This window comes from Euphorbia lathyris, chromosome 3 (assembly GCF_963576675.1).
Source record: "Euphorbia lathyris chromosome 3, ddEupLath1.1, whole genome shotgun sequence".
In the NCBI taxonomy this organism is placed as follows: Eukaryota; Viridiplantae; Streptophyta; class Magnoliopsida; order Malpighiales; family Euphorbiaceae; genus Euphorbia; species Euphorbia lathyris.
Window position 1 is genome coordinate 108,638,478 of NC_088912.1, and position 20,829 is coordinate 108,659,306.

Sequence of the window (20,829 nt, forward strand, 5' to 3'; positions counted from 1 at the left end):
CTAAAAACGTTCACTACGGATCCGCCTAGCAAGTTGGACGTCCTTAGGCATTATCGTTACCCGCTTCGCATGAATAGCGCAGAGATTAGTATCCTCAAACACACCAACCAAGTAAGCCTCCGCTGCCTCCTGAAGTGCAAGCACCGCATGGCTCTGGAACCTCAAATCATTCTGCCATAAATCAACAAAAATATTCATCACCAACAGGTTTCCTTTCCCCCAATTTCTTAACAATTCATAACAAAAATTGGATTACTGACTTTGTAATGTTGAGCAATTTCACGAACAAGCCTCTGAAATGGCATTTTACGGATCAAAAGATCAGTGCTCTTTTGATACTTTCTGATTTCTCTGATAAATTCATCAAACAAAAAGATGCCATCAGATCGGGATTAATTACAACAGAAGAATAGAATTGAAGTTACGGCGACTGCATACCGGAGAGCCACGGTTCCAGGACGGTAACATGTGGTCTCTTGAGTCGTCCTCCAATAGTACTTGGAGGAGCCGATAACCTAGCAACCTATATGAAATTGATAAATAGAGAAGTATACATGTATTGAAACATAAACCCTAAAAAAGGCAATTAAACAGATCTCTAAACAAATCAGTGCATTAAGCATCTAATCTAACACCTTTGCTGCTAGTTGCTTCCTGGGAGCCTTTCCACCGGTGCATTTACGAGCAGTTTGCTTAGTACGAGCCATTTCACTTTCAAAATTAGAAGAGAAAGAACAGAGACTGCGATTTCTGAATATCAAACAAAGTAAGGAATTACAAAAATGGAAAAGTAAAATGGGGGGCTTTATATAGGGAGAGAGACGATAGAGGAATGTTGTAGGTCGGTTGAAAGTGGGGCGCCAAAATCCCAGATAACTGAAAATGTAACTTCTCCATCCTTGTCAGGGTAATCTGATTGGTTGATTTCTTAACTATAGATCGCCAGCATGGACGACTTGTTGGCAAATCAGCGAGTAGGTGACTGATTTTTTTTAATTCGCATCGAAAATCATGTTGTGTTCTGAGACTGTCTGGATTAGCCAATCGGATCTCTCGAACCAGGAACTAGACAGACTTCCAGTCCAAATCTATTGGATTCTTGAAAATGCAAAATCCAACAAAAATTGGGACTAATCCATGATCTAAATGTCCAACCGGACCAGAATTGACTCCGGTTTTTTCATATTTTTTCTTTTGTAAAAAATTAATTTATTTGACTATAATATTTGAAATAAGATAAAATATTAGGGGTACAATACTCATTTGGCTCCTCAAACTAAGGTTTCTCTATCAATTAAGATATTAAACTATCAAAATCATCAATCGGGTCCCTGAACTTAGCAAAAATTATCAATTGAGTCCCTATTCTAAACAAAAATCATCAACTAAGGTCTTATCGAAACTCATTCGATTGAATAGTTTCACACTCTTTTTCAAACTTATTTTGGACCAATGAAGAGATTATTGCAATCAAAACCAAATAGTCTTAATTTCTGATTTTAGTATAGGACAAAGATTTAATTGATGATATTTGTTTAGTTAGATTGATGATTTTAATAGTTTAGAGTTCTAATTGATTTTAAAACTTTAATTTAGATAGCCAAATAGATATAATGTCAATAATAGGAAACTATTTTTAATGGACTCAACACTACAAAAAAAATGGCTTTTAGTAATAGTAAAATTGGTTATTAAAAGTCAAAATACCCTTAGTAAAGACGTTTAATAAGTGGAAAAGTCCCTTATGGACCCCTTAAACGTTGCCTTGCTAATTGTTTTTAATAACGGAAATGAATCCCCTTATTATTAAACTTACAATAATGGAAAATCTACCATTATTAATAAATGTTTGGCCTAATGCTTCCCCAGCCCCCTTAACTTATCCAAATTGGTCATTTTACCCCCTCAACTCATCGAATGTCCTATTTACCCCATTAAATCCATAAAAGTGGTATTTCTCACCCCCTCAACTTATCCATTTATTCCCTCAACTCATAGAATGTTCTATTTACCCCCTTAACTCTGTAAAAGTGCTATTTTTCACCCCTTACAATCCGTTATCGAAGCCTAAATTGATAACTTTTTTTAAACGTTAAACCTATATTTATGCTATTTTGTAAGTGGAACCTAAATTTTTCCTCAAAAATCATAGGCCTATTTTGGTATATTATCCCTACATAAAATGTATGTAACTTGTTTATATTAATGTTCTTGTTATTTGTATTTTTTTATTCGTTCCTTCTCATGGAGTTAAGTGAGTAAATAGGATCATAAGTGGTGAGAAATACCACTTTTATGGAGTTAAGGGGGTAAATAGGATATTCGATGAGTTGAAAAATGGTAAAATGACAAATTTGGACAAGTTAAGGGGGTGAGAAATACCATTTTTAGGCAGTTAACGGGGTAAATAGGACATTCGATGAGTTGGAGGGGTAAAATGACAAATTTGAACATTCCAATTACTAAAATTTTGAATGAAGTTAAAGTCTTCAAATTCTTTTTTAAAAAATCAATAAAACATTATTTTAATAATAATTTAATAAAAAGCATTAGTCTATTTTCTTAAGGGATAAAACCAAATTTAGTCCTAAGGTTTTATGAAAATGGAAGATTTAGCCGTAATGTATTAAATGGATCAAATTTAACCCTAACATTTTCAAGTAAGATAACTTTTAGCCCTACCTTATAAAAAATTATAAAAATAATTCAATTCATTAATAAACTTGTTTGGAATGTCTGATGTGACAATAAAATAATAGTCAAACAAGTTTTTTCAAATTCTCAATAAGGTAAGCTTAAAATTGATATTGCTTGAAAATGTTAGGATTAAAGTTGAACTATTTCATAGCTTAAGACTAAATCTGCACTTCAAAAAATGTTAGACCAAATTTCATCATTATCTCAAAAAATTACAACCAAACCCAAGTGTTGATGGGCGGAATATATAAAAATCTTATTCCTAAATTTTAAAATATATAAGCAAAATGATTCTGTACAGAAACCCTAACAGATAAAATTTAATTACAAAAATACCCTCCCAAATCTCATATATAAACAACATGGTTGATGAACAGAAACCCTAGCCTCTAGATCTCATATATCTGCCGCAGCTGTACTAAAAGTGTCTTCCTCTCTTTTATTCTCTATCTGAGTCAATCGCACTAATCTTGGGTTGTATTTACTTAAAAAGAATGAACCAATTCTCTATTTGAGTCGTTATTGTGCCTCTAATTTTCCAGAAAATGTATGAATACTCTCTCTCTCATTACTTGTATATATGTTCATTTGATTGGATACAAAACTGTGTCTATTTTGTTTGTTTTTCTAATATACTCAAAGCTCCTAATTTTAATACAGATGTATCGTTTTCCAATTTGAACTTTGAGTTGCACCATTAAGTTTATACATATAATGCTTTGTGGAATTTGTTGTTTTCCCTTGTGAAGCTTCCATATTTTTGTGACACGAAATAAGCAAGTTTAAGGAGCTGGTGAGACACTTGTAAAGTTTAGCGAGCCAATCTACTATTTTGGACAAGTTCAGAGAGTTGGTGATATATTAGGCCATTATTTTAACTTAATTAATTTTCTGCAGAAAGCAAAAAATTCATGTCATGATGTGATTGCATCAACACATTTTCCAGGCACTCAGGAGAACAAAAAAGGACATTCTAACACGGATTGCAGAACGTGGCCGGCGAAAACAATCCCTCGCGATTCTGAAGTTGCCAACATCAGGTAAGTTGAGTTTTAAATTAATAATTTCATGTAATTGTTACATTAATTTGGACAAATTTTCATCCCAATTTAGTGTAAGCAAAAGGTAGTCTTATGCAGCAAAATATAGACGATTTTATGGTAGACGTCTTTAGTTTGTGTTGGCAATGATATAGTCTTATAAAGTAAAATATAGTGCTAGACTGAACTTGTTTAAAGTTGAAATTTGTTTTCAAAGGTTTAGAAGTCAAATAATGCTAAACACCCGGAACATATCTTGATTCAAAGGAATTGAAAAATCAAAAGAATTGATAAATGACAAATTTTATAATCTTAATGATGGAAATTCGCCTATGCTTCCACGGATATTAACTCCATATAATGGATGGGATAGTTTAAACTCGGCAAAGAAGGAGTTCAATTGTTGTCATAAGAAAGTAATGAAGTGGAAGTGCATTTGTTAGAGTTAAAGCTTAGTGGAAGCTGCTCGAGAAGAGGAAGAGAAGATCACATATTTGATTGCCAAAATTTTGATAGACAGTATTTTATGCTTAATTATAAACCATTTGATGAATGGTAAATGAATTCTCGAAATGCTTGGTTTAGATTTGAGGTACCTGATAGTAGAAATGGTTGCTCTTAGTACTTGAAAATCATTTTTGTAATTCTATAGCAAACCATTGCATATGATTATTAATCATGAAATTTCCCATTTAGAGCATGCCTAAGACACATAAATTTCTTTATGGAACAACAAAATAATTACCCTCTTTGTTCGTAACAGTGGGATAGCATCAACCTTGAATCCAGGTACAAATCCAATCCACGATCAAGTACACTATCTCCGCCGGAATCAGAATCATCATTGTCCTCCTCATCATCACTTGATTTCAACCTAACCGGGTGTTATTTTCGAAGAAAAAATGAAATGGTATCTCTTTGTGATATATTTAAGTTAGTTTAGTTTTCATCAATATTCATTCACCATAGGTATTTCTACACTTTCTTCTCCTCTAGTAATATCATCGAGATAAATCAGATATTTCTTTGGCTTCCACAGAAAGTGCATCATCATCATCTGTATCCTCATTGTCGTCGTCGTCGTCGTCGTCATAATCATCCGAAGAAGTGCTAGAATCATCACTAGACAATTTTGCATCAGAGCTAGTATTAGTATCTGTCGACTGCCGCAGGACTTGATTTCTCTTGATTATTTCAGTTATCAGTTTCTCAAAAGTCTGGATGACCTTTGATTCAGAGTCTTGCAATGTGTCTGCAGAGTTTTGCGGAACACCAGCTTTATGTTGTATGCTGGAAGGTATTTCCCGGTGGTTAGGTTGAGATTCGACATGAATAAACTGTGTTTCAACTGCTTGTGTTTGGTTCGTTGGTGTTGATACATTCAATGGATCTGCAACATCTAAAGACTGTTTCCCTGTTTAGGCTGCTACTTGGACCCGTATGGTTGTGTTAGAGGATGGTTCACCAGAAGCTCCATTTGAATTTAAGGGGTTGGAGTAGAACATGCACCAAATTGTCTCTAGAGATCCCACAGGAGAACTTTCAGTTACCATTGAAGGCATCTGTTTGCCTTTACTCAGGGTCTTCTTAAACTTTTTGGTACCCATGTACTAAGTTTTTATCAAACCCTTAATATTTAATAAAATTTTATATTAAGAAAATATAAAAAGAAATAAATGAATGTAAGGTTGTGAATTTTCAATAGTTGGATATCTAAATCACATATTGACTAAAGGTTCATATCGGTGATACACATTATGCACTTAGAACATGTATAAAATCAATCAAAATAAATTAGACATGGAATACATTGTACCTATTGAAGAGTGCAACGACTTCCTCGCAATTCACTTGAGTTATAAAACCAAACTTCTTATGAAGCATTTGAAGTTTATATTCAAAATCTCCCAGTAGATTCTCTACTAGGTTTTCTGTTATACAAATAGTAAAGAGAACATATTACCAACTCAATGATAATACATATCATAATATGATATCATGCATTGCCATAAATCACATAGTAATATCTAGAAAGTGTTCAAGGGAATTTAAGCTATATGTACAAAAAATAAATTAGAAGTCTCAGTTGTGAGAGAGAAGTATTCAATTCCCAAATTTCTAGTAGAATAAAGTCATCAAAGGCAATGGTACCCTAAATACCAAAACAAAAGCTGTCAAAATAAGTATATGTCTTAGAAGACATGGAAGAGATAAGGTCCTTTATTCTCACATTTGCGTGTAAGTCCGTGTCAGAAACACATTGTTTAAATTCTCAATCAATATCCCCTTTTCGTACACTTTGATTACACTAGAAAAATTCAACCCCTAACATCCAAGACTAAGCTTTTTGTTGGCAAGTTTAGGTGCAATAACACCACCACCATGTTTCTGTAGGAATTGCTTACAATCCAAATTAGATGAACAACTAATCATTAGTTTCTATGTATATACATAGATGATTCTTATTATGATTCATCAACAAAAAATGCATCTAAACAATATAAGATCTCTCGAATAATTTGCTTTAAATAATTCACTGTGGCTCTTTTTTATAAATGGCTGATGATCCCGCCTATGCTTCGTCCCATCAAGCTTTTTTGGCAACCATTCATACCTCCATCTCACTAGTTGATTTTTTGGCGTGCTTTCATGGGTCGGATTCCCACCCAACCAAATCAGCTAATCAATTTGATTTGCTTGGGGTCAGACAGGATGTTATCATTACGAGGAGAGGATGGACGATCAGGGGATTTCAATTAATTCTCCACAGGACGAGAATTATATGCCAGCAAACAAATTTTTTGTTGTACCAGTGTTGAAATTTTTTGTGGTTAAAATAACAAACTTTATGCTCGGAAACTAGAGCTATTGCTATGTGAATGGAACTTGAGACCTGCATATTATAATTACAAAGTATATGAGTTTCAAAATTCCAATTGGAAAGGTATTGAGGAATCAACTTGAATTTGTATGTCAATCTCATTTATATGAATAAGTTTAGTCACACAATAACCGTGAAAGTCAAATATTTAGACAAACTTGGAAATCTTGAACTCCATTTTAAGGATTATGCTCAAATTTTTCTTTGAAATTTCAATCAGTCACAATAACAGTCAAATATTATAAAACTACAGTTCCCAAGTCTTCATATGGCATTGTTCTATTCGACTCATCCTTTCCAGCAATTGTGTTTCTCCTTTTGCTAGTTATGTTCGAGTCTTGATTGCTCGTTTTGGTCTAGTTTTCTGAGGGACATCTGACTATTAATTAATGAGGTTGCTAATTTCAAGTTTCTTGACCCAGTAGTTAAGTTGCTCGGCAACACTGGTAGATCCCGTGGAACCATATGAGCAGAATTTTGTAACAGCATTTTCAACCCCAAGATACTCGTACACGTCCTCCTCAAAAGTTAACACACAAGGCAACAGACCTTCCAACTATATCATGGGAAGTTCTGAAAGGCATCCCCTCCAGATAAAGAGGTTGAAGTCATCAATCCATTTCCTATTAAATTTGCAGAATAAACATCAATAATCATGCTTCTTCCATACAATACAATGAGCTAACTTTGATTTTTTCTTTTGAGGGGAAAAGTAGAAGAATTCACACAGAGTGGGAGTATGGTTTCTGGCCTGGATACACATTTGTTCCACGGCTATAATATACAAACCTTGCCAAAACACAAGCGCACTATACTAGTAAGTATGCTTAGCATAGGAATTTAAAACAAATAGTCACTATTAATACTCGGCGCTGCTTGTGTTATTATCCCACCAGAATCATCTATTCTTATGATCCCTATAGTCAAAATATCTCAATTCGTGACGAGATCATCCATCTTCCCTTTGTCAGATCAGCTTATAGTGTCGTCAATTTATTCTTTCTAGTTAATGTCAAGGAGTAGTTTCTGGACAAGAGAAGGAAACCAATATTTTCTACACAATATGGACAAAATTTCTCTTCAAAAAATATTTGAGATAAAGGTTTTAAATTGATTGATGATGATTGTTAACACACATCAGCTGCACAGAACTTTTGCAAAATGTTGATAGCTATATTACTGTATGCCCTTAAAACTAAGGAGGACAGATTAGACTCGAGCTATATAATTGGGGTGATGCATTTCTATTTAAATAAAAATTCATAGAAATATAAGATAATAAGATGCATCAAGATGGCCAGCTATATAAGATAATAAGATGCCTCAAGATGGCCAGCTGGCAAAGCCTTCTGAATTCTTGTGGGATTGAAGGTAATGTTTTGAGCAAAAACTGTAGTAATTAACTTTTTAGAGTTTGGAACCAACACTAAACTTCTATTGAACTTCAGGAAATTTATACACCAATACAAACATCAGTTACAACTGACTTCCATAACTTCTCCAATAATAAGCAATAACTGAATAACTTCTCCTGAATTCAAATAATTAAATAAACATTATCTGCTAATAAATTAACTAAGCCACATTTCCAACACAAACTCAGCTGAAACTTGAAGCATCCCTATAATTCTTTTAACACTATCAAATACAGACTCCTTATCTTCCTGTCTCAAGAAAAGAAAAGCATATCTGAAAAGAATAGTATATGTGAAAGCATTTGTTTGCAAAGATGCGTAACAAAAGTTTTTAGTTGTACATGAAAATCACGATTATAAGCTAAAGGAAGTCCTTTGCACAATGTGAGAAGAGTAACGAAGTCTCCAATGACTCTAGCAGACTTTCCTCGAACGAGTTCCATAGGATCTGGATTTTTCTTCTGAGGCATTATACTGCTTCCTCTTGAAACAGAATCGCTGGGTATGATAAATCCAAACTCCTCTGAAGCCCACAATACCCATTCATCACCCAAACGAGATAGATGAATGGCTGTGATGGAATTAGCAGAAAGAAACTCCAAAACGACATCTCTGTCTGAAACTGCATCAATACTATGAAATAACTAAACTTAAGTCACGTTCAAGCTACAGGAGGAGAGGAGAGGAAGTCTTTTTTCGGTGACACTAGAAGTAGATTAAATAAATTCAAGTTTGTTAGAGAAATAGCTACCTGCTCAACATAAGTCAAAAGAAGATGTGGCAATAGAACAGGTTGTGCTCTTCGTAAATGGGTGTAACCAGGAACAATGAGTCCCTCATTCTCCAAAGCTAAAGCCACCAATGCAACTTGTAGATTCTTGATAGACAAGATGATTCTATCAATAGCATCATGACACCAATCTGTGGAAACTTGATCATTTCTGCTCCGAGCTGTATGTAGTTTCTTTGCAGGCTCACCAATCATATCCGTCAAAGTAGCTTCAATGTTCATGTGGACATCCTCCCTATCTGTCCTCCACAAAAACTCACCTCCTTCAATACGTCTTTCAATCTCATCCAGACCTTGTACATACTATCTCTATCACTCAAGCTTATCAGTTCCTAAAACAGAATAATATCATATCATATCAGTTCTAAATCACCACACCAAAACAACAAAACTGTTCAGAAATATTAATAATCTGATTGCAAAGCATAGAGGCATGAGCCTTACTACCCTCAATGTCTTGCTTATACAGCAACTTATCAAAAGAAATAGACTCAGTAAATTTCTCGACAGTATGAGTCGTGCTCTCTTTGAACCTTCCACCCCAAAGATTGGTCTCCTTAGTTTCAATTTCAGGTTCAGAGAAGCCACCCACGGGCATGGCTCTAGTAATGCATAAATCTTCAAACTTTTCGTGGGCAATAGTGTTGGGAGTGTCAGAGATTAATCTAAGATATATGATTGGGTCTTAACTATCAGCTCGAGCTTTTAGTTCAATTGCTTTCACGACATGGTATCAGAGCCTCTAGGAACAAACGGTCGAGGGTTCGAGTCCCGGTAACCTCATTAATGTGTGGAATTAAAAACACATGGCGGATGGGCCTCTGTTGTGCACGCTGCAAGCCCAATGGGCATTTGCCTGTGGGGTGTTTGGGATCTTAATCTAAGATATATGATTGGGCCTTAACCATCAGCTCGAGCTTTTAGTTCAATCGGTTCCACGACAGGGAGGGCAACAAACAAAGGATTGAAGGGAATTTAATTTGGTTTGGGTAGAGAGGGAGGCCGTCGGATATGGGTATGGAGAAGGTGATAGCAGAAGAAAGTGTGATTTCATTGGGTTGTGGTGGAGACGACAGCTGAGAGGGGAGTGTTCAGTAGCAGGGTTCGCTTCTTATTTTCTAGGGGAGCAAGATAATACGGATCCTAATTGTCTTGCCCCAAATTCCTACTTTATTTTTTTTTTTTGGTAAATCTATATTTTTTATTTTTCTATTTACTCTCTTTTTCAATATATATTTTACAATTTAAGATAAGGTATGTATGCCTGTTATCATTTACATGTACAATTGACACCACAGAATTTGGTTTTTTATGTGAGTAAAATTTAGGTTTTCTTGTCTTATGCAATATTTTAATATAATTATAATCATGTTTTTCGACTAAAATTCAGTAACTTCCATTGACTGTTTCGGCATTTTTTGTTAATTTTCGTCTATGACATTCAGATTTTAAGAGTACAGTAAAAAAATGGTGCTTTTCCAACTTGGGGTTTAAAAACTTATAAATAGGGATCTGAGGTTTGTGAAGTTTGCACTTAAATGATATATGAGTCGAATTTCAACTAAACAATAATTGTGTTTCAGTTAATTTACAAAGTTAGACTTGATATATGGTGTAATTTGGAAAGTCAGTTTTTTTAATTACTCAAAATTGCACATTTTCTGGGTAAATATAGTAATTACAATAATTTTTTAAAAAATGTTCAATTTTGTGAAATGCAGAAAGTACAAACATATATTTATAAACTTTTAAATCAGATTATTATTTTTACAAATTAATCAAATCGCAAATAAAAATTTATTGGTTTAATTTTTGCTTAAACTATTTTATCTTATAAGTAGTAATATTTGCTTAAAATTATTAGTATATGAACTCTATGTGTGTTCTATTTTTATATATGCTGGTGAACTATAGTGACTTTTCTAGAAATATACTTTAAGGGTGCGTTTGTTAGTTGTAATGCAATGTAATGCAATGTAATGTTGTAATGTAATCAAATGTGTAATCTTCTATTCTGAAAAATACATTATAATATTCTTATCTTTTGTTAATATTAAGATTTTAGTTCTTCTATCTATTTTTTTTTTTAGATTTTTAAGGGTTATATTTGGCATAAAGAGACAAAAACTATAATAACATGATCATTTGGCATCTACTATGGCCATGCTGAAAATTAAGATATGTTCCATTATTTTTTTAATTGAAGGCGTGGTACCAGGGAGAGGGCAGGCATCCCAACTATGTTGACACCCCAAACCGCAGACCCCAACCAATATTATTAAATAGGAAAAAAGAATACATGTGTCCAAGAGTGAAAAAATTAAAAAAACCTCAAGCAAAACGATAAACATATCTCTTGCTAAGGTTACATAAATAGGCAGAAACACAGAAGTCTGGCAGCTCCTCCCACCAAGTCGCCTCATTGCTTGTACGGCCAAAATTTGCCAAGAGATCTGCCACTTGATTGCCCTCTCGGTAGATATGTGTAACCGCGAACGTCATTGACGATATCTATGCGAAACATTTCACCCAATCCGATCGTAGTGTCCAAAGAACAGTACCAGAACCACTGCGCAGAAGGCAGACTACATAGGCCGAGTCGGTTTCCAACCATAAGTGAGTGCATCCCCGATTGAAGGCCATATTGATCCCGTAAATTGCAGCAGTCAGTTCCGCGGCATAAGGGAAAGCGATCGGCATCGGGAGGGCAAATGCTTCGAGAAAGCCATATTGTGATCTGAAAATCCCCCCCCCCTGCTTGCAGTTCTTGGGCTACCAGTGATGGAGCGTCTGTATTTAGTTTCGTCCATCTCGGCGGAGGAGGCTGCCAACCAACTTGAATTACTTTAGGAGCTCTGTGCGGACGTCGGCCAATGCCAAGTTCACTAATAGTGTATAGTTCAGTATTAGAGTTCCACATTCCCCCAGCGGCGAGCTTATCAGACTCACGAATACGCCTCCAAAGGCAACGCAAAGCATGGTGTATACACGGTTTCTCGTTCTCAAAAAGCGCCTTATTCCGAAATTGCCATATTATCCACACATCGCTTACAATGGCGGATGCCCATAAAGTGGCAATCTGCGGGCTGAATCGCTGCTTTAGAGCCTCATTAACCAGTACCACCAACGATGAATCGGTGCAGACTCTCCGTCCGAAGAGTGCGCTGATCCCAAACCAAATCTGCGTTGAGAAGGGACAGTTAATAAACAGATGGTCTGCCATTTCCTGCGAGCTACCACAAAGTCCACACCGGGAAACAATTACCAGCCCCCTACGAGTCATCCTGTCATGCATTGGAAGAAAGCCAAGATACTCTCGCCAACAGACCGTCGAACGGGAAGGAGGAATGGTGTGTTGCCAAATGAATCGGCACCACCATTGCGTAATTTCCGGCGGTCTCAACCATGCAGAAAATAGTTTAGCCGATAAACATTTAGCCACCGCAGGCTTCCAAATGCAGGTGTCGTTTGCGTCCAACCCCTTTCTGACGTCAAGAACATGAAGAAGGACCTCATTTGGGAGATGAGGCAAGCCGTGCCACCCGTTTTCGGTTAGGAATTCACCGACCTTCGCTTTGCATTTGCGCTTTTCTGTTACGCTCAGCCCAACTTGTTCCGCAACAGTAGGCGAGATCAAATGACCATTCCAAAAATTCAAGTTTGATTGATGTCCAATCCACCAAGCACAATGCCGCATCAGCAATCCATGGACCCTGCGAACTGACCCCTAGATAGTTGAATTAATCACCACACGAGGCAACCCAACAGCGTTAATGAACCTAGAACGGAGCAAGTTAAAACATAACGAGTCTTCTTGCATTATGCCCCAAGAAATCTTTCATACATTTAGACAAGTGTGTTAGTAGAGAGGATGGCCATTTGTACACAATGGAGTGTATACAACTCCCAGTAATCACCGAGCTGACCAACGCCACTCGGCCAGCCAAGGAGAGACAGGACCCTTTCCAGCGAGTAAAGTGTGATATAATTTTATCCATTATCCCACAGAGGTGTTGCTTGCGAGGTGAACCAAAGAATAAAGGAACACCGAGATACCTGAATGGAAGACTGCCTTGCTTGATTCCAATTAACCCTGCAAGGTGTGTGCCCCTACGTCTGCTAATAAAATTGCCCAGGAAGATGTCAGATTTGTGCCAATTGACCTGTTGACCCGATATACAACCATACGAAGAGAAGACATCCCTGATGATCCCCATATTAGTTGCCATAGCCTGACAGAATATCATTACATCATCTGCATACAGAAGATGAGTAGGGAAATTGGCAGACCGTGAGTACTTCATCGCTGATAGATCTCCTGAGTCAGACAATTTCAATAACCAACGGCTTAAAAAATCCTCCGCAATGCTAAATAGCAGTGGTGAGAGCGGGTCTCCTTGCCTGACTCCCCTAGAGCATTTAAAATATCCAGTCTGACCCGAGCTTGTCAAAATGGAGATACGGGCCGAAGAGAGGATATTGAGAATCTAGTCACGGAATTGAAGCGAGAAGCCAAAAGAATCCAGAACCTCAAGGATGAAATGCCAATCAAGAGTGTCGAATGCTTTCTTGATATCAACCTTAACAGTCATGTTTCCACCAAGATAGTGTTTTTTAAGCATATTCTTTCCTTCGGAGGCAAGTGAAATGCATTGATGTATGATACGTCCCGGTATGAACCCAAATTGGTTACCGAAGACAATACGGGAAGCCACCGCAGATAACCTGTCGGCTAGAATCTTAGCGATGATTTTATAACAGAAATTACTCATTGCTATAAGACGGAACTGATCAATTGAGATTGCATTTTCCATCTTCGGGAGAAGAACCATTAGGCTTGACTTCAACCCGGGCAGAATTGAGCCAGAACTGAAGAAGCTTTTTATCACTGCAAAGACATCCTCGCCAACTATATCCTAAAAAGTTTGGAAAAAGACCCCTGTATAGCCATCAGGACCCGGTTCACTACCGGCATCCATTTAGAACACAACCTTTTTCACCTCCCTTAAAGTCGGGCAGACGATTAAAGTCGAGTTCTCAGCGTTTGAGACCAGGCGCGGAATTACCGAGTGGACCAGCGAGAGATCCCGCGGCTGGCTGGCCTCGTTTTTTCACAGATTAGAATAGTAGCCCGTGATGTGCTCATTTATTAGCATCGGATCAGTGCTCACCTGCTCATCAATCAACAATGCCGTGATACCCTTAGTCGCAGCTCTGACGGTAGCCGTGCAGTGAAAGAACTCACTGTTACGATCACCACCTTTCAACCAACGGAACCAACTTCTCTGCTTTAGGTAGGTTTCCTTCCTGTTCATCTCAAGGTTCAGATCTTCGTGTGCTTTCAATTCACGTAGCTGACGCCTCTCAGACAGCCCATCCTCTTCAATTTCTATGTGAATTTGCATTAGGACTGCATCAGCCCTGGCGATATTAGCATCAATGTTTCTAAAAATTTCTTTGTTCCATTTCCAGAGCATAGGTCGTAGGAGCTTCAATTTATTACACAGAGATTGCATTGGGGGAAGTCTGACGTGTTCTCCATGCCAAAACTTGCTGACAAGTTCTCTCAAGCTGGGGTGACTAAGCCACATTGATTGGAACCGGAATTGCGGATAGGAGGCGGCATGATTCGAACAACTGAAAACAACCGAGCTATGATCAGACTGATGTCGTGTTAAAACAGTGCAGCTGTAGCGATTCCAGAAGGCATGCAAATCCGACGAAGGAAGAGCTCTGTCAAGGCGGCTGTCCACCCTTAAAGCCCCAAATCTTCCATTACACCAAGTGTAAGTGAGACCATGTGTTGGCTCATCAATAAAGTTGCCCTCCTCAATAAACTCTCGGAATTCCCTGCAAGGTCTAGTTGCTGGCGCCCGACCAGTTTTCTCATGTGACCCAGGACTGCATTAAAATCCCATAAGGCGACCCAACAACCACTGAACTGTGATCTTAGCTCCAAAATTTGATTATAAAGCGCAACTCTTCTATTGGCCTATACAATGGCGTATACCAGACATACAAAGTTGGAGCTGCCCGAGATAGACCAGTCTAATAAGACAAACTGCTCATACAAACAACAAACCACAACTGATGACATTTGTTTAATTGAGATAAAAACCCACATTGACGGTAGGTCTTTCTGTGTGGAAGCAAGAAAATGCAACCCAAGCCGTTCCCAAAAGGAGGGTCTAATAGTGTCAAAGGCCACCATATTCATTTAAAACGTATAGGTATTTTACTGACCCGACGTCCCCAGGTTGAAATACCTATAGCCCCCTCACGAGCCTTATTCTTTCGCTTTGGATTTTTAGATGCAACTGTCTCCCAAGTACTAGTATCCTCTTCATCTGCCATATCAGCCTATGACTTCGCAGAGCTAGGAGTTATCGCTGATATGTTTTCAATACCTGGAGATGGGGGCCTGTCAAGAGGCTCAATGTCAAGTTCCTGCTCTCTAATTTGCGGACTGTCGAACATGTCAATTTCTGTGCTGCCCATTTCATTCGTAACCTGTCGCTGATCCTCCGCAGCTGTGTTCAGTTCCGGCTCAGTCAAGTCAATCTCCTTACCGTCGCCTATCTCATTTGTCACATGCTGGTGCCCCTCCGCAACCTCATTTAAAGGCTGAGGCTGGAGATCCTCAATGATGCGGGCAGTAGCCTCCTTTACCGGCACTACATCCATGTAGGTTCTAGCATAAACCGTCTTCTTTGGTTCGTCATCTTTCTGTTTTTTCTTTTCGTCAACTGGTTTTTTGTTCCATCTGCAGTCGTATGCCATATGCCAAATGCTGGAGCAAACTCTGCAGAAACTTGGTAGTTTTTCATAAACCACGTCAACCCAAATCTGTTTGCCCTCCCTCTCAATACCTAACTTCACAGCCAGTTCTGTATTTAGATCAACATCCACAAGCATACGAGAAAAATGACCAGAAATCCCCTTCCAAGGTTGTTTTATCAATTCTAAGTAATCGTCCAATACATTTGGCTATATCCGAGAGTATTTGAGGGTCCCAATACTCCCAGGGCAAAGAGTAAAGACGAATTCATACCTGTGCATTTGTAGTCTTTTCTGAATACGGGTCAAAGTCTGGCACACACGGCTGTAATTTGAAGGTTCCAGGCTTGACGTTTACAATTCCCTTGGCAAAAACTGTTGATTTCATGGTCGGAGAATCAAAGATGATCTCATAAAACCCATGTCCGATCGAGATCAGTCTCTATGGATTCTGTAGTCCCCAAATTTTTGCCCAGCGATTGCTTTAGCTCTGCGGCCCGCCAAGGAGTATCTCTTTTGCTTAGAATCAAACGTCCGATGAGAGAGGAGGAGCATAGCGCGACCCTGCGATCGTAAGCCGATTGTGTGATCTTCATGGTTTTAATGCCGCCTATATCAGTAATGGTCGCTGTCGAGGTCGGGATTGGTGCAGCGCTGCGATTCAAAATCGACGCATATGAACTGCTGCGCGGAGGCTGCTGTTGAGGTACGATCGATCTGATAGGTGTGTCGTATCGTAATTTTGGATTGAAGAGAACTCTAATACCACAATAGTCATCAAGAGAAGCAGTGGCCGGAAGGGCCATAGCGGCCATGGCGATAGGGCCTCAGCTGGGTTAGCAGCGGGCGGCGGCTAGGTTGTTTTCACCCACATTTAGTGGTAATTTATCATACAAATATGAGAATTAATATTAATATTCAAAGATATGTTCCATTAAAAATCTAAAAAAACTAGATAAAAAGAGCAAATGGTTAATATTAATAAAATCATAAACACCTTATAATATGTTTTTTAAAATAAAAAAACAAAAATATATATTAGGAACTAATAAGTTATTTACCCTATGTATTATTAGAAGTAAAAAACCAAATTGGAAAACTTCAAGAATGATAATGATGTTATCATCAATTAAAAAAAATTGATATCATGAATTATCATTATTAGCTAAGAAATGATGCAACCATCCATCCCACATGTCTACTTTGTCTTAGAGGAGGCTATATGCACAATAGAAACATAGTAATTTTCTCTGTATTGCTGTATGTTATTAAGTTAAACCCATGTGCTTTAACATGTCACTTTTGTAAGGATCACACAAGGGTCAGTTTATCTAGACCATTCCATTTGGCTTTTCCAGAGGAAAATCTGGGTGCCTTTATTTGATGTCGTGAAATGTCCGTTTTACCTTTTGTTTTCATTAAATTTGCATTTTGAGGATTGAATTTATTTATTGCTTGTAGTTAAAATATGAATAAAAATCAATAAAAATGGTTTAAATCACTAAAGAAAGTCTTAATAGATTCTTAGTTCCTAGGGATCACAATTAGCAGAGTATCTGTGGATAGTATCAATCTTAAACTCTTACCCGTTGATTTTTTATCTGACCATATCCGTCTCATTACCCTAACGAGTATACGTTTTACATCCCATGTTCGTTCCATTTAATTCGTAGGTAGCCTTGCCTGTTAAGAATAAAAAAATAAAATATAAAAATTACAAATTTAACAAAGTATAACTTTAATAAATCATCCATCTAAAAATTGAACATATTAAACCCTAATTAATAAGAATAAAAGAGTTTGGTGGTATCACACAATTGTTGAAGAACAAAATGTTCAGCTTCAAATCTCACATCTTATATATAAAAAACAATAATATTTTTTAATATACAAACAAGTTATGATGGATAACGCGTACCGGGTACCCAGAGGCATTCTCATACTCGTCACATTACCCTAACGGGTAGCGGTTATGATTTCATACCCGTCTCATACTTTTTTATATAGTGTATGGATAGTCCGATTAGGGTCAGGTAGTGCCGGGTCTCATGGGTACAGTACCAGTTGTCATCCCTACTAGTTTCCTATACTTGTAAAAAAAACTTTATTTTCCGATATACTTTTAAAATATCTTATTTAGCTTTTGCATTTTTTTGAAGTGATCTATTAATTCATTGAAATCCGCGTGGCAAAGTATTGACAAATTTTGAAAAAGTAAAATGGTGTACGCTTTAAGAAAAGTGAGAAGGCCTAATAGATTACTTTAAGAAAATTCAAGAGGCTAATAGGTACGTTTAACAGATTTATTAAACAAGTTCGGAAGGTAAATGGAAGGTTTCAAAGTGAAAGAGGCAATTGAATTTTTTGATCGTTATGTTCAGAGGAAGTCTCTTCACTTTCTTTGCTGGAGAAGACCTCAAGAAGGGGTGATAAAGCTCAACACGGATGGATCTTGTCTTACTAATGGTAATATTGCTGCTGGTGGAGTCTTGAGAGATGATGGGGGTGCTTGGATTTCTGGGTTCTCGCATAATCTTGGCATAGGGTCCTCCTTCTTAGCCGAGTTGTGGGGTATTTATTCTGGTCTTGCACTGGCCAGCAGTATGGGGATTGTTAATCTGAGTGTTGAATCTGATAATCAGGAAGCTATCAGGTTAATTTCCAGCAATTTAGCTATTGGGATGAAAGGCAAAAATATTATTAAAGGGATCAAGAGGCTCTGCCATTCCTTTGCTTCTATCACTTTCTGTCATATCTTTAGAGAGCAGAACAGGGTGGCGGATCGTCTAGCGGCTGCAGGTCATGAAGGAAGTTGGGGAGTCACTAATTATCCTGTTCCTCCGGCCTTTCTCTCCTCAATCCTTCTGGATGATGTGGTGGGAGTTAGCTTTTCCAGGCTAATCCCGGGTTAGGTTTTGTTTTGTTTGTTTTTTATTTTTCTTATTCCTACCAAAAAAAATAAGCAAAGATATAATTATATAAGGTACAAATTTAGGTCTATGGTTACTAGGGAGAGTTCATTCAGATTCCACATACATAATAGTCCAATCTTAATGTCTAACTTTCAATAAATGGTGCAATATCAAACCTCGGTAAAAAAAACAATGTGAGTTTTTTCTATGTGTCATTTCAAGTTTTGATCACCATCTAAACTTCAGCGTTCTAACCACCAAATGCTTGAAATTATGCATCTTTCATTAATGAAAACACTCATCTTCCATTAAGAAGATTTGAAATTGTATGCAGATCTTGGTGGACTGGAAATCACAACTGCAGGTGCGGGATGTCATTGGGAGCAGCTCAGTTAGGAGTGAAATTGGCTGGGAAAAACCTGGTACCAGCTACACAAAATGCAATTGTGATGCGACTATGTTTATGGCTGAATGAGAGTTGTTCTTTGTAGCTCTGATGGCAGCTTTGTGGCCTGCTATAGGGCCTGGAATGATGGCTTGTTTACTACAGATATCGTTGAAGCCCTCGCTCTACGCCAGTCCATAAGCTGGGTCCTCTCGCTTAGCTGTCAAAACCTTATATTTGAATGTGATGGGAAGCGCGTGGTGGATAAGTTCAACTCTTATACTGCTGATTTGTCAGATTTCGGCACTATTATTCATGATTGTCATTTCATACTCTCTAATTGACCCCATTGTTTGGTGTCTTTCTCTCCTCGTTTAGCGAATGGGGTTCCACATACCGTTGCATGACATGCCCTTTCCAATGCTAATGAGTTTGATTCTTTTATTATTCCAAGATGGCTAACAGCTGCCATTTGTAAGGATCTCGATTCTTTGAATTAGTAAGTTGAAGTATTTTCCTCAAAAAATAAAATTCACTTTCATTACTTTTTTGCCTCAACAGCGATGTGAAAGGAAAATCCTATTTTCGCATGCACGTGCAAAAATTAAATAAAGAGAGTTGAAGAGTTAAAAGTATTCTCGAATTACGGGCCAAAAATATTTTAAATACAAGAAAAATTGTGACTGAGGATCAACAATGAATAATTTTTGTAACGAATAGGAATCTTCCGTAATTGTTATTGATGACTGAATATGTATTTATACAGATTACAGTTTATATCGTATTCAAAGACTAATCTAGATACATGCCTAGATAATAGGAAATACGGTTGTGATACAGTGTTATCTATAACTAACTTAAAGATATTCTCTAATACACCCCCGTAGTCGAAAGGTTCGGAGGCTGAACATTGAGACTAGTTCTGAAGTCTTCAAACAAGGGTAACGGCAAACCTTTGGTGAAGATATCAGCTATCTGATAGCGGGAGGGAACATGTAAGACTCGCACTTCACCTTTTGCCACTCTTTCCCGAACAAAGTGTATGTCCATTTCAACATGTTTGGTGCGATGGTGTTGAACAGGATTGCCACTGAGATAGACAGCGCTGACATTATCACAATAGACTAAGGTAGATTTTGTGATCGGACAACCAAGTTCGAGAAGAAGATTGCGTATCCAGCATGTTTCAGACACCACATTTGCAACTCCACGGTATTCGGCTTCAGCACAGGACCTTGAAAGTGTGGGCTGTCGTTTGGCCGACCATGATATGAGACTGTCCCCGAGAAAGACACAATACCCGGAAGTGGAGCGGCGAGTATCCGAACACCCGGCCCAATCGGCGTCTGTGTAGGATGTCAGTTGATTAGGTGATGAAGCTAATAAGGTAAGACCAAGATCAAGAGTGCCCTGAATATACAGGAGAATACGTTTAAGGGCAGCCATGTGAGATGTTTTGGGATCATGCATGAACAAGCAGACCTGCTGTACCGCATAGGAGATGTCAGGTCTAGTAAGAGTCAAATACTGTAGGGCTCCTGCGAGCTTCCTAGTAAGAGTCAAATATTGTAAGCCAGATGAGATGCTGAGCTTCTGCTTGGTGTCGACGGGAGTTGTGGCTGCATTACAGGAGCTAAGACCAGCTTTTTCGATGATTTCGGAAGCATATTTCTTTTGAGAAAGAAAGAGTGAGCCTAGAGAGCGAGTAACTGAAATTCCCAAGAAGTAGTGTAATGGACCCAAGTCTTTCATTGCAAATTCAGAATTTAATTGAGAGATAATGGATGTCTGTAGCTTGTCAGAGGAAGTGACGAGAACAATGTCATCGACATACAAGAGGAGATAAGCTGTGTCTGTACCTTGGCTGTATACAAAGAGAGAGCTATCTGAAATGCTGTTAGTGAATCCCACCTTGATTACAAAATTAGCGAA

General features: G+C 37.7%; 1 long non-coding RNA gene and 2 pseudogenes across 1 annotated transcript; 1 reads left to right on the forward strand and 2 right to left on the reverse strand.

Annotated features, from left to right (window-relative positions):
• LOC136223499 (histone H3.3-like) lies at window positions 1–707 on the reverse strand (annotated as a pseudogene).
• Window positions 708–3,116: 2,409 nt separating this feature from the next.
• On the forward strand, window positions 3,117–5,233 carry LOC136222022 (uncharacterized). Its single transcript, XR_010685466.1, has 4 exons — window positions 3,117–3,244; window positions 3,595–3,737; window positions 4,501–4,647; window positions 4,777–5,233. It is a non-coding gene; the product is annotated as an uncharacterized lncRNA (long non-coding RNA).
• Window positions 5,234–7,000: 1,767 nt separating this feature from the next.
• On the reverse strand, window positions 7,001–9,421 carry LOC136222853 (argininosuccinate lyase, chloroplastic-like; annotated as a pseudogene).
• Window positions 9,422–20,829: the final 11,408 nt, after the last annotated feature.